Raw genomic sequence first — 15,014 nt, 5'->3', positions numbered from 1 at the left:
TTTTTTTTCTCTCTCCGTGCAACTGGTGATTGAAAACGTGCATCTGGTAACCCAAAACACGGTTCTCTATGCGGTTAGCGGTGTTCCCGAGATTCATGTCCGATAATGATGCACCCTACTACGGACCTTTTCAATGGGGGCCGGTCCGAATTATTTATGGAAGGTATGATTTTTTTTTTTTTTCAACACTTTTCCCCTCTTTTTCTCTCTCTGCCGGGGCCGGCCCTGGGTGCTTTATGGACGGTTTAAAACATGACTATGGATGCAAATGCTCATTTTCCTCCGTGCACCTGGTGATTGAAAACGTGCATCTGGTAACCCAAAAATTATAAAAGGGTTTTAAATACTTTTACCCGTCATTCTATTGATATAGCCCGCTAGGGGAGTGCCCCACTACGGCCCTCTCTCTGTCAGGGCCGTCCTTGGGTGCTTTTTACACACTTTAAGAAATCACGATGGATGCAGATTGCTATTAATCCTCCGTGCAACTGGTGATTGAAAACGTGCATCTGGTAACCCAAAATTTCAAATATGGTTCAAAATGAATTTAAAGGCACCCCTCTCATTGTTGCCCGCTATGGGAGCACCCCACTAAGGCCCTGTCTCGGTCGGGCCCGTCCTGAGTGCTTTATAGACACTTTAAGAAATCGCGATGGATGCAGATTGCTATTAATCCTCCGTGCAACTGGTGATTGAAAATGTGCAACTGGTGATTGAAAACGTGCACCTGGTCACCCAAAACACGGTTCTCTATGCGGTTAGCGGTGTTCCATCTATTCATGTCCGCTTATGGCGCACCCTACTACGGACCTTTAGCAATGGGGGCCGGCCCGAATTATTTATGGAAGGTCTGATGATGATTTTTTTTTTTTTTTCACCATCTCTTTCTCTCTCTGCCGGGGCCGGCCAAGAGTGCTTTATGGACGGTTTAAAACATGACTATGGATGCAAATGCTCATTTTCCTCCGTGCACCTGGTGATTGAAAACGTGCATCTGGTAACCCAAAAATTATAAAAGGGTTTTAAATACTTTTACCCGTCATTCTATTGATATAGCCCGCTAGGGGAGTGCCCCACTACGGCCCTCTCTCTGTCAGGGCCGTCCTTGGGTGCTTTTTACACACTTTAAGAAATCACGATGGATGCAGATTGCTATTAATCCTCCGTGCAACTGGTGATTGAAAACGTGCATCTGGTAACCCAAAATTTCAAATATGGTTCAAAATGAATTTAAAGGCACCCCTCTCATTGTTGCCCGCTATGGGAGCACCCCACTAAGGCCCTGTCTCGGTCGGGCCCGTCCTGAGTGCTTTATAGACACTTTAAGAAATCGCGATGGATGCAGATTGCTATTAATCCTCCGTGCAACTGGTGATTGAAAATGTGCAACTGGTGATTGAAAACGTGCACCTGGTCACCCAAAACACGGTTCTCTATGCGGTTAGCGGTGTTCCATCTATTCATGTCCGCTTATGGCGCACCCTACTACGGACCTTTAGCAATGGGGGCCGGCCCGAATTATTTATGGAAGGTCTGATGATGATTTTTTTTTTTTTTCACCATCTCTTTCTCTCTCTGCCGGGGCCGGCCAAGAGTGCTTTATGGACGGTTTAAAACATGACTATGGATGCAAATGCTCATTTTCCTCCGTGCACCTGGTGATTGAAAACGTGCATCTGGTAACCCAAAAATTATAAAAGGGTTTTAAATACTTTTACCCGTCATTCTATTGATATAGCCCGCTAGGGGAGTGCCCCACTACGGCCCTCTCTCTGTCAGGGCCGTCCTTGGGTGCTTTTTACACACTTTAAGAAATCACGATGGATGCAGATTGCTATTAATCCTCCGTGCAACTGGTGATTGAAAACGTGCATCTGGTAACCCAAAATTTCAAATATGGTTCAAAATGAATTTAAAGGCACCCCTCTCATTGTTGCCCGCTATGGGAGCACCCCACTAAGGCCCTGTCTCGGTCGGGCCCGTCCTGAGTGCTTTATAGACACTTTAAGAAATCGCGATGGATGCAGATTGCTATTAATCCTCCGTGCAACTGGTGATTGAAAATGTGCAACTGGTGATTGAAAACGTGCACCTGGTCACCCAAAACACGGTTCTCTATGCGGTTAGCGGTGTTCCATCTATTCATGTCCGCTTATGGCGCACCCTACTACGGACCTTTAGCAATGGGGGCCGGCCCGAATTATTTATGGAAGGTCTGATGATGATTTTTTTTTTTTTTCACCATCTCTTTCTCTCTCTGCCGGGGCCGGCCAAGAGTGCTTTATGGACGGTTTAAAACATGACTATGGATGCAAATGCTCATTTTCCTCCGTGCACCTGGTGATTGAAAACGTGCATCTGGTAACCCAAAAATTATAAAAGGGTTTTAAATACTTTTACCCGTCATTCTATTGATATAGCCCGCTAGGGGAGTGCCCCACTACGGCCCTCTCTCTGTCAGGGCCGTCCTTGGGTGCTTTTTACACACTTTAAGAAATCACGATGGATGCAGATTGCTATTAATCCTCCGTGCAACTGGTGATTGAAAACGTGCATCTGGTAACCCAAAATTTCAAATATGGTTCAAAATGAATTTAAAGGCACCCCTCTCATTGTTGCCCGCTATGGGAGCACCCCACTAAGGCCCTGTCTCGGTCGGGCCCGTCCTGAGTGCTTTATAGACACTTTAAGAAATCGCGATGGATGCAGATTGCTATTAATCCTCCGTGCAACTGGTGATTGAAAATGTGCAACTGGTGATTGAAAACGTGCACCTGGTCACCCAAAACACGGTTCTCTATGCGGTTAGCGGTGTTCCATCTATTCATGTCCGCTTATGGCGCACCCTACTACGGACCTTTAGCAATGGGGGCCGGCCCGAATTATTTATGGAAGGTCTGATGATGATTTTTTTTTTTTTTCACCATCTCTTTCTCTCTCTGCCGGGGCCGGCCAAGAGTGCTTTATGGACGGTTTAAAACATGACTATGGATGCAAATGCTCATTTTCCTCCGTGCACCTGGTGATTGAAAACGTGCATCTGGTAACCCAAAAATTATAAAAGGGTTTTAAATACTTTTACCCGTCATTCTATTGATATAGCCCGCTAGGGGAGTGCCCCACTACGGCCCTCTCTCTGTCAGGGCCGTCCTTGGGTGCTTTTTACACACTTTAAGAAATCACGATGGATGCAGATTGCTATTAATCCTCCGTGCAACTGGTGATTGAAAACGTGCATCTGGTAACCCAAAATTTCAAATATGGTTCAAAATGAATTTAAAGGCACCCCTCTCATTGTTGCCCGCTATGGGAGCACCCCACTAAGGCCCTGTCTCGGTCGGGCCCGTCCTGAGTGCTTTATAGACACTTTAAGAAATCGCGATGGATGCAGATTGCTATTAATCCTCCGTGCAACTGGTGATTGAAAATGTGCAACTGGTGATTGAAAACGTGCACCTGGTCACCCAAAACACGGTTCTCTATGCGGTTAGCGGTGTTCCATCTATTCATGTCCGCTTATGGCGCACCCTACTACGGACCTTTAGCAATGGGGGCCGGCCCGAATTATTTATGGAAGGTCTGATGATGATTTTTTTTTTTTTTCACCATCTCTTTCTCTCTCTGCCGGGGCCGGCCAAGAGTGCTTTATGGACGGTTTAAAACATGACTATGGATGCAAATGCTCATTTTCCTCCGTGCACCTGGTGATTGAAAACGTGCATCTGGTAACCCAAAAATTATAAAAGGGTTTTAAATACTTTTACCCGTCATTCTATTGATATAGCCCGCTAGGGGAGTGCCCCACTACGGCCCTCTCTCTGTCAGGGCCGTCCTTGGGTGCTTTTTACACACTTTAAGAAATCACGATGGATGCAGATTGCTATTAATCCTCCGTGCAACTGGTGATTGAAAACGTGCATCTGGTAACCCAAAATTTCAAATATGGTTCAAAATGAATTTAAAGGCACCCCTCTCATTGTTGCCCGCTATGGGAGCACCCCACTAAGGCCCTGTCTCGGTCGGGCCCGTCCTGAGTGCTTTATAGACACTTTAAGAAATCGCGATGGATGCAGATTGCTATTAATCCTCCGTGCAACTGGTGATTGAAAATGTGCAACTGGTGATTGAAAACGTGCACCTGGTCACCCAAAACACGGTTCTCTATGCGGTTAGCGGTGTTCCATCTATTCATGTCCGCTTATGGCGCACCCTACTACGGACCTTTAGCAATGGGGGCCGGCCCGAATTATTTATGGAAGGTCTGATGATGATTTTTTTTTTTTTTCACCATCTCTTTCTCTCTCTGCCGGGGCCGGCCAAGAGTGCTTTATGGACGGTTTAAAACATGACTATGGATGCAAATGCTCATTTTCCTCCGTGCACCTGGTGATTGAAAACGTGCATCTGGTAACCCAAAAATTATAAAAGGGTTTTAAATACTTTTACCCGTCATTCTATTGATATAGCCCGCTAGGGGAGTGCCCCACTACGGCCCTCTCTCTGTCAGGGCCGTCCTTGGGTGCTTTTTACACACTTTAAGAAATCACGATGGATGCAGATTGCTATTAATCCTCCGTGCAACTGGTGATTGAAAACGTGCATCTGGTAACCCAAAATTTCAAATATGGTTCAAAATGAATTTAAAGGCACCCCTCTCATTGTTGCCCGCTATGGGAGCACCCCACTAAGGCCCTGTCTCGGTCGGGCCCGTCCTGAGTGCTTTATAGACACTTTAAGAAATCGCGATGGATGCAGATTGCTATTAATCCTCCGTGCAACTGGTGATTGAAAATGTGCAACTGGTGATTGAAAACGTGCACCTGGTCACCCAAAACACGGTTCTCTATGCGGTTAGCGGTGTTCCATCTATTCATGTCCGCTTATGGCGCACCCTACTACGGACCTTTAGCAATGGGGGCCGGCCCGAATTATTTATGGAAGGTCTGATGATGATTTTTTTTTTTTTTCACCATCTCTTTCTCTCTCTGCCGGGGCCGGCCAAGAGTGCTTTATGGACGGTTTAAAACATGACTATGGATGCAAATGCTCATTTTCCTCCGTGCACCTGGTGATTGAAAACGTGCATCTGGTAACCCAAAAATTATAAAAGGGTTTTAAATACTTTTACCCGTCATTCTATTGATATAGCCCGCTAGGGGAGTGCCCCACTACGGCCCTCTCTCTGTCAGGGCCGTCCTTGGGTGCTTTTTACACACTTTAAGAAATCACGATGGATGCAGATTGCTATTAATCCTCCGTGCAACTGGTGATTGAAAACGTGCATCTGGTAACCCAAAATTTCAAATATGGTTCAAAATGAATTTAAAGGCACCCCTCTCATTGTTGCCCGCTATGGGAGCACCCCACTAAGGCCCTGTCTCGGTCGGGCCCGTCCTGAGTGCTTTATAGACACTTTAAGAAATCGCGATGGATGCAGATTGCTATTAATCCTCCGTGCAACTGGTGATTGAAAATGTGCAACTGGTGATTGAAAACGTGCACCTGGTCACCCAAAACACGGTTCTCTATGCGGTTAGCGGTGTTCCATCTATTCATGTCCGCTTATGGCGCACCCTACTACGGACCTTTAGCAATGGGGGCCGGCCCGAATTATTTATGGAAGGTCTGATGATGATTTTTTTTTTTTTTCACCATCTCTTTCTCTCTCTGCCGGGGCCGGCCAAGAGTGCTTTATGGACGGTTTAAAACATGACTATGGATGCAAATGCTCATTTTCCTCCGTGCACCTGGTGATTGAAAACGTGCATCTGGTAACCCAAAAATTATAAAAGGGTTTTAAATACTTTTACCCGTCATTCTATTGATATAGCCCGCTAGGGGAGTGCCCCACTACGGCCCTCTCTCTGTCAGGGCCGTCCTTGGGTGCTTTTTACACACTTTAAGAAATCACGATGGATGCAGATTGCTATTAATCCTCCGTGCAACTGGTGATTGAAAACGTGCATCTGGTAACCCAAAATTTCAAATATGGTTCAAAATGAATTTAAAGGCACCCCTCTCATTGTTGCCCGCTATGGGAGCACCCCACTAAGGCCCTGTCTCGGTCGGGCCCGTCCTGAGTGCTTTATAGACACTTTAAGAAATCGCGATGGATGCAGATTGCTATTAATCCTCCGTGCAACTGGTGATTGAAAATGTGCAACTGGTGATTGAAAACGTGCACCTGGTCACCCAAAACACGGTTCTCTATGCGGTTAGCGGTGTTCCATCTATTCATGTCCGCTTATGGCGCACCCTACTACGGACCTTTAGCAATGGGGGCCGGCCCGAATTATTTATGGAAGGTCTGATGATGATTTTTTTTTTTTTTCACCATCTCTTTCTCTCTCTGCCGGGGCCGGCCAAGAGTGCTTTATGGACGGTTTAAAACATGACTATGGATGCAAATGCTCATTTTCCTCCGTGCACCTGGTGATTGAAAACGTGCATCTGGTAACCCAAAAATTATAAAAGGGTTTTAAATACTTTTACCCGTCATTCTATTGATATAGCCCGCTAGGGGAGTGCCCCACTACGGCCCTCTCTCTGTCAGGGCCGTCCTTGGGTGCTTTTTACACACTTTAAGAAATCACGATGGATGCAGATTGCTATTAATCCTCCGTGCAACTGGTGATTGAAAACGTGCATCTGGTAACCCAAAATTTCAAATATGGTTCAAAATGAATTTAAAGGCACCCCTCTCATTGTTGCCCGCTATGGGAGCACCCCACTAAGGCCCTGTCTCGGTCGGGCCCGTCCTGAGTGCTTTATAGACACTTTAAGAAATCGCGATGGATGCAGATTGCTATTAATCCTCCGTGCAACTGGTGATTGAAAATGTGCAACTGGTGATTGAAAACGTGCACCTGGTCACCCAAAACACGGTTCTCTATGCGGTTAGCGGTGTTCCATCTATTCATGTCCGCTTATGGCGCACCCTACTACGGACCTTTAGCAATGGGGGCCGGCCCGAATTATTTATGGAAGGTCTGATGATGATTTTTTTTTTTTTTCACCATCTCTTTCTCTCTCTGCCGGGGCCGGCCAAGAGTGCTTTATGGACGGTTTAAAACATGACTATGGATGCAAATGCTCATTTTCCTCCGTGCACCTGGTGATTGAAAACGTGCATCTGGTAACCCAAAAATTATAAAAGGGTTTTAAATACTTTTACCCGTCATTCTATTGATATAGCCCGCTAGGGGAGTGCCCCACTACGGCCCTCTCTCTGTCAGGGCCGTCCTTGGGTGCTTTTTACACACTTTAAGAAATCACGATGGATGCAGATTGCTATTAATCCTCCGTGCAACTGGTGATTGAAAACGTGCATCTGGTAACCCAAAATTTCAAATATGGTTCAAAATGAATTTAAAGGCACCCCTCTCATTGTTGCCCGCTATGGGAGCACCCCACTAAGGCCCTGTCTCGGTCGGGCCCGTCCTGAGTGCTTTATAGACACTTTAAGAAATCGCGATGGATGCAGATTGCTATTAATCCTCCGTGCAACTGGTGATTGAAAATGTGCAACTGGTGATTGAAAACGTGCACCTGGTCACCCAAAACACGGTTCTCTATGCGGTTAGCGGTGTTCCATCTATTCATGTCCGCTTATGGCGCACCCTACTACGGACCTTTAGCAATGGGGGCCGGCCCGAATTATTTATGGAAGGTCTGATGATGATTTTTTTTTTTTTTCACCATCTCTTTCTCTCTCTGCCGGGGCCGGCCAAGAGTGCTTTATGGACGGTTTAAAACATGACTATGGATGCAAATGCTCATTTTCCTCCGTGCACCTGGTGATTGAAAACGTGCATCTGGTAACCCAAAAATTATAAAAGGGTTTTAAATACTTTTACCCGTCATTCTATTGATATAGCCCGCTAGGGGAGTGCCCCACTACGGCCCTCTCTCTGTCAGGGCCGTCCTTGGGTGCTTTTTACACACTTTAAGAAATCACGATGGATGCAGATTGCTATTAATCCTCCGTGCAACTGGTGATTGAAAACGTGCATCTGGTAACCCAAAATTTCAAATATGGTTCAAAATGAATTTAAAGGCACCCCTCTCATTGTTGCCCGCTATGGGAGCACCCCACTAAGGCCCTGTCTCGGTCGGGCCCGTCCTGAGTGCTTTATAGACACTTTAAGAAATCGCGATGGATGCAGATTGCTATTAATCCTCCGTGCAACTGGTGATTGAAAATGTGCAACTGGTGATTGAAAACGTGCACCTGGTCACCCAAAACACGGTTCTCTATGCGGTTAGCGGTGTTCCATCTATTCATGTCCGCTTATGGCGCACCCTACTACGGACCTTTAGCAATGGGGGCCGGCCCGAATTATTTATGGAAGGTCTGATGATGATTTTTTTTTTTTTTCACCATCTCTTTCTCTCTCTGCCGGGGCCGGCCAAGAGTGCTTTATGGACGGTTTAAAACATGACTATGGATGCAAATGCTCATTTTCCTCCGTGCACCTGGTGATTGAAAACGTGCATCTGGTAACCCAAAAATTATAAAAGGGTTTTAAATACTTTTACCCGTCATTCTATTGATATAGCCCGCTAGGGGAGTGCCCCACTACGGCCCTCTCTCTGTCAGGGCCGTCCTTGGGTGCTTTTTACACACTTTAAGAAATCACGATGGATGCAGATTGCTATTAATCCTCCGTGCAACTGGTGATTGAAAACGTGCATCTGGTAACCCAAAATTTCAAATATGGTTCAAAATGAATTTAAAGGCACCCCTCTCATTGTTGCCCGCTATGGGAGCACCCCACTAAGGCCCTGTCTCGGTCGGGCCCGTCCTGAGTGCTTTATAGACACTTTAAGAAATCGCGATGGATGCAGATTGCTATTAATCCTCCGTGCAACTGGTGATTGAAAATGTGCAACTGGTGATTGAAAACGTGCACCTGGTCACCCAAAACACGGTTCTCTATGCGGTTAGCGGTGTTCCATCTATTCATGTCCGCTTATGGCGCACCCTACTACGGACCTTTAGCAATGGGGGCCGGCCCGAATTATTTATGGAAGGTCTGATGATGATTTTTTTTTTTTTTTCACCATCTCTTTCTCTCTCTGCCGGGGCCGGCCAAGAGTGCTTTATGGACGGTTTAAAACATGACTATGGATGCAAATGCTCATTTTCCTCCGTGCACCTGGTGATTGAAAACGTGCATCTGGTAACCCAAAAATTATAAAAGGGTTTTAAATACTTTTACCCGTCATTCTATTGATATAGCCCGCTAGGGGAGTGCCCCACTACGGCCCTCTCTCTGTCAGGGCCGTCCTTGGGTGCTTTTTACACACTTTAAGAAATCACGATGGATGCAGATTGCTATTAATCCTCCGTGCAACTGGTGATTGAAAACGTGCATCTGGTAACCCAAAATTTCAAATATGGTTCAAAATGAATTTAAAGGCACCCCTCTCATTGTTGCCCGCTATGGGAGCACCCCACTAAGGCCCTGTCTCGGTCGGGCCCGTCCTGAGTGCTTTATAGACACTTTAAGAAATCGCGATGGATGCAGATTGCTATTAATCCTCCGTGCAACTGGTGATTGAAAATGTGCAACTGGTGATTGAAAACGTGCACCTGGTCACCCAAAACACGGTTCTCTATGCGGTTAGCGGTGTTCCATCTATTCATGTCCGCTTATGGCGCACCCTACTACGGACCTTTAGCAATGGGGGCCGGCCCGAATTATTTATGGAAGGTCTGATGATGATTTTTTTTTTTTTTCACCATCTCTTTCTCTCTCTGCCGGGGCCGGCCAAGAGTGCTTTATGGACGGTTTAAAACATGACTATGGATGCAAATGCTCATTTTCCTCCGTGCACCTGGTGATTGAAAACGTGCATCTGGTAACCCAAAAATTATAAAAGGGTTTTAAATACTTTTACCCGTCATTCTATTGATATAGCCCGCTAGGGGAGTGCCCCACTACGGCCCTCTCTCTGTCAGGGCCGTCCTTGGGTGCTTTTTACACACTTTAAGAAATCACGATGGATGCAGATTGCTATTAATCCTCCGTGCAACTGGTGATTGAAAACGTGCATCTGGTAACCCAAAATTTCAAATATGGTTCAAAATGAATTTAAAGGCACCCCTCTCATTGTTGCCCGCTATGGGAGCACCCCACTAAGGCCCTGTCTCGGTCGGGCCCGTCCTGAGTGCTTTATAGACACTTTAAGAAATCGCGATGGATGCAGATTGCTATTAATCCTCCGTGCAACTGGTGATTGAAAATGTGCAACTGGTGATTGAAAACGTGCACCTGGTCACCCAAAACACGGTTCTCTATGCGGTTAGCGGTGTTCCATCTATTCATGTCCGCTTATGGCGCACCCTACTACGGACCTTTAGCAATGGGGGCCGGCCCGAATTATTTATGGAAGGTCTGATGATGATTTTTTTTTTTTTTCACCATCTCTTTCTCTCTCTGCCGGGGCCGGCCAAGAGTGCTTTATGGACGGTTTAAAACATGACTATGGATGCAAATGCTCATTTTCCTCCGTGCACCTGGTGATTGAAAACGTGCATCTGGTAACCCAAAAATTATAAAAGGGTTTTAAATACTTTTACCCGTCATTCTATTGATATAGCCCGCTAGGGGAGTGCCCCACTACGGCCCTCTCTCTGTCAGGGCCGTCCTTGGGTGCTTTTTACACACTTTAAGAAATCACGATGGATGCAGATTGCTATTAATCCTCCGTGCAACTGGTGATTGAAAACGTGCATCTGGTAACCCAAAATTTCAAATATGGTTCAAAATGAATTTAAAGGCACCCCTCTCATTGTTGCCCGCTATGGGAGCACCCCACTAAGGCCCTGTCTCGGTCGGGCCCGTCCTGAGTGCTTTATAGACACTTTAAGAAATCGCGATGGATGCAGATTGCTATTAATCCTCCGTGCAACTGGTGATTGAAAATGTGCAACTGGTGATTGAAAACGTGCACCTGGTCACCCAAAACACGGTTCTCTATGCGGTTAGCGGTGTTCCATCTATTCATGTCCGCTTATGGCGCACCCTACTACGGACCTTTAGCAATGGGGGCCGGCCCGAATTATTTATGGAAGGTCTGATGATGATTTTTTTTTTTTTTCACCATCTCTTTCTCTCTCTGCCGGGGCCGGCCAAGAGTGCTTTATGGACGGTTTAAAACATGACTATGGATGCAAATGCTCATTTTCCTCCGTGCACCTGGTGATTGAAAACGTGCATCTGGTAACCCAAAAATTATAAAAGGGTTTTAAATACTTTTACCCGTCATTCTATTGATATAGCCCGCTAGGGGAGTGCCCCACTACGGCCCTCTCTCTGTCAGGGCCGTCCTTGGGTGCTTTTTACACACTTTAAGAAATCACGATGGATGCAGATTGCTATTAATCCTCCGTGCAACTGGTGATTGAAAACGTGCATCTGGTAACCCAAAATTTCAAATATGGTTCAAAATGAATTTAAAGGCACCCCTCTCATTGTTGCCCGCTATGGGAGCACCCCACTAAGGCCCTGTCTCGGTCGGGCCCGTCCTGAGTGCTTTATAGACACTTTAAGAAATCGCGATGGATGCAGATTGCTATTAATCCTCCGTGCAACTGGTGATTGAAAATGTGCAACTGGTGATTGAAAACGTGCACCTGGTCACCCAAAACACGGTTCTCTATGCGGTTAGCGGTGTTCCATCTATTCATGTCCGCTTATGGCGCACCCTACTACGGACCTTTAGCAATGGGGGCCGGCCCGAATTATTTATGGAAGGTCTGATGATGATTTTTTTTTTTTTTCACCATCTCTTTCTCTCTCTGCCGGGGCCGGCCAAGAGTGCTTTATGGACGGTTTAAAACATGACTATGGATGCAAATGCTCATTTTCCTCCGTGCACCTGGTGATTGAAAACGTGCATCTGGTAACCCAAAAATTATAAAAGGGTTTTAAATACTTTTACCCGTCATTCTATTGATATAGCCCGCTAGGGGAGTGCCCCACTACGGCCCTCTCTCTGTCAGGGCCGTCCTTGGGTGCTTTTTACACACTTTAAGAAATCACGATGGATGCAGATTGCTATTAATCCTCCGTGCAACTGGTGATTGAAAACGTGCATCTGGTAACCCAAAATTTCAAATATGGTTCAAAATGAATTTAAAGGCACCCCTCTCATTGTTGCCCGCTATGGGAGCACCCCACTAAGGCCCTGTCTCGGTCGGGCCCGTCCTGAGTGCTTTATAGACACTTTAAGAAATCGCGATGGATGCAGATTGCTATTAATCCTCCGTGCAACTGGTGATTGAAAATGTGCAACTGGTGATTGAAAACGTGCACCTGGTCACCCAAAACACGGTTCTCTATGCGGTTAGCGGTGTTCCATCTATTCATGTCCGCTTATGGCGCACCCTACTACGGACCTTTAGCAATGGGGGCCGGCCCGAATTATTTATGGAAGGTCTGATGATGATTTTTTTTTTTTTTCACCATCTCTTTCTCTCTCTGCCGGGGCCGGCCAAGAGTGCTTTATGGACGGTTTAAAACATGACTATGGATGCAAATGCTCATTTTCCTCCGTGCACCTGGTGATTGAAAACGTGCATCTGGTAACCCAAAAATTATAAAAGGGTTTTAAATACTTTTACCCGTCATTCTATTGATATAGCCCGCTAGGGGAGTGCCCCACTACGGCCCTCTCTCTGTCAGGGCCGTCCTTGGGTGCTTTTTACACACTTTAAGAAATCACGATGGATGCAGATTGCTATTAATCCTCCGTGCAACTGGTGATTGAAAACGTGCATCTGGTAACCCAAAATTTCAAATATGGTTCAAAATGAATTTAAAGGCACCCCTCTCATTGTTGCCCGCTATGGGAGCACCCCACTAAGGCCCTGTCTCGGTCGGGCCCGTCCTGAGTGCTTTATAGACACTTTAAGAAATCGCGATGGATGCAGATTGCTATTAATCCTCCGTGCAACTGGTGATTGAAAATGTGCAACTGGTGATTGAAAACGTGCACCTGGTCACCCAAAACACGGTTCTCTATGCGGTTAGCGGTGTTCCATCTATTCATGTCCGCTTATGGCGCACCCTACTACGGACCTTTAGCAATGGGGGCCGGCCCGAATTATTTATGGAAGGTCTGATGATGATTTTTTTTTTTTTTCACCATCTCTTTCTCTCTCTGCCGGGGCCGGCCAAGAGTGCTTTATGGACGGTTTAAAACATGACTATGGATGCAAATGCTCATTTTCCTCCGTGCACCTGGTGATTGAAAACGTGCATCTGGTAACCCAAAAATTATAAAAGGGTTTTAAATACTTTTACCCGTCATTCTATTGATATAGCCCGCTAGGGGAGTGCCCCACTACGGCCCTCTCTCTGTCAGGGCCGTCCTTGGGTGCTTTTTACACACTTTAAGAAATCACGATGGATGCAGATTGCTATTAATCCTCCGTGCAACTGGTGATTGAAAACGTGCATCTGGTAACCCAAAATTTCAAATATGGTTCAAAATGAATTTAAAGGCACCCCTCTCATTGTTGCCCGCTATGGGAGCACCCCACTAAGGCCCTGTCTCGGTCGGGCCCGTCCTGAGTGCTTTATAGACACTTTAAGAAATCGCGATGGATGCAGATTGCTATTAATCCTCCGTGCAACTGGTGATTGAAAATGTGCAACTGGTGATTGAAAACGTGCACCTGGTCACCCAAAACACGGTTCTCTATGCGGTTAGCGGTGTTCCATCTATTCATGTCCGCTTATGGCGCACCCTACTACGGACCTTTAGCAATGGGGGCCGGCCCGAATTATTTATGGAAGGTCTGATGATGATTTTTTTTTTTTTTCACCATCTCTTTCTCTCTCTGCCGGGGCCGGCCAAGAGTGCTTTATGGACGGTTTAAAACATGACTATGGATGCAAATGCTCATTTTCCTCCGTGCACCTGGTGATTGAAAACGTGCATCTGGTAACCCAAAAATTATAAAAGGGTTTTAAATACTTTTACCCGTCATTCTATTGATATAGCCCGCTAGGGGAGTGCCCCACTACGGCCCTCTCTCTGTCAGGGCCGTCCTTGGGTGCTTTTTACACACTTTAAGAAATCACGATGGATGCAGATTGCTATTAATCCTCCGTGCAACTGGTGATTGAAAACGTGCATCTGGTAACCCAAAATTTCAAATATGGTTCAAAATGAATTTAAAGGCACCCCTCTCATTGTTGCCCGCTATGGGAGCACCCCACTAAGGCCCTGTCTCGGTCGGGCCCGTCCTGAGTGCTTTATAGACACTTTAAGAAATCGCGATGGATGCAGATTGCTATTAATCCTCCGTGCAACTGGTGATTGAAAATGTGCAACTGGTGATTGAAAACGTGCACCTGGTCACCCAAAACACGGTTCTCTATGCGGTTAGCGGTGTTCCATCTATTCATGTCCGCTTATGGCGCACCCTACTACGGACCTTTAGCAATGGGGGCCGGCCCGAATTATTTATGGAAGGTCTGATGATGATTTTTTTTTTTTTTCACCATCTCTTTCTCTCTCTGCCGGGGCCGGCCAAGAGTGCTTTATGGACGGTTTAAAACATGACTATGGATGCAAATGCTCATTTTCCTCCGTGCACCTGGTGATTGAAAACGTGCATCTGGTAACCCAAAAATTATAAAAGGGTTTTAAATACTTTTACCCGTCATTCTATTGATATAGCCCGCTAGGGGAGTGCCCCACTACGGCCCTCTCTCTGTCAGGGCCGTCCTTGGGTGCTTTTTACACACTTTAAGAAATCACGATGGATGCAGATTGCTATTAATCCTCCGTGCAACTGGTGATTGAAAACGTGCATCTGGTAACCCAAAATTTCAAATATGGTTCAAAATGAATTTAAAGGCACCCCTCTCATTGTTGCCCGCTATGGGAGCACCCCACTAAGGCCCTGTCTCGGTCGGGCCCGTCCTGAGTGCTTTATAGACACTTTAAGAAATCGCGATGGATGCAGATTGCTATTAATCCTCCGTGCAACTGGT

The sequence above is a fragment of the Oncorhynchus mykiss genome, unplaced genomic scaffold (assembly GCF_013265735.2).
Source record: "Oncorhynchus mykiss isolate Arlee unplaced genomic scaffold, USDA_OmykA_1.1 un_scaffold_445, whole genome shotgun sequence".
Classification (NCBI taxonomy): Eukaryota; Metazoa; Chordata; class Actinopteri; order Salmoniformes; family Salmonidae; genus Oncorhynchus; species Oncorhynchus mykiss.
This window is presented reverse-complemented; position numbering follows the sequence as displayed.